The sequence below is a fragment of the Pygoscelis adeliae genome, unplaced genomic scaffold (genome assembly GCF_000699105.1).
Source record: "Pygoscelis adeliae isolate BGI_AS28 unplaced genomic scaffold, ASM69910v1 Scaffold66, whole genome shotgun sequence".
NCBI lineage: Eukaryota > Metazoa > Chordata > Aves > Sphenisciformes > Spheniscidae > Pygoscelis > Pygoscelis adeliae.
In genome coordinates this window covers 7001619-7002139 of record NW_008825167.1, presented here as the reverse complement: position 1 = coordinate 7002139, position 521 = coordinate 7001619, and positions in this window count along the sequence as shown.

Below are 521 nucleotides of genomic sequence, written 5' to 3'. Positions count from 1 at the left end.
ACTGTTTCCAAGAGGCATGTGCAAAAGGAAATCTTGGCTCTGAAAGGAAAAACGCAGGTAGCCTTCAGGTTGTAAGGTAGAAGTCTGGAATGTTAATAGGTAGGCAATAATGTGGTAATTCTTAGTGCTGAATGTATTTTGGGAGGACACTCAACCAGGCACAAAGAATTTACCTTCAAAAAGCCTAATAAATGCAAGATATGGACTGAGAAAGCCAATGATATAAAGAGAGCTTCATTTCTAATAACCAAAGTATGTTGGTTATAATTATCACCTTTATGTACTCCAGCATAAACAATGAACTAAGCTAAAGGCTTGAATCATCCATGATTAATAAATAAATCATAAACTAGTAATATCTCCCCAGTCTCTATTTGACAGTATGTTTGACTTTTGTAGTTCAACAATCCCTTCTAGCAAAAATCATAAAATCTCTGTGTTTATAACAGCCAGACATACTACTTCATAGTAATAGGTGTTAGAAAGCTGCTGTCACTGGGAATGGATGCTCTCTTGTGTAC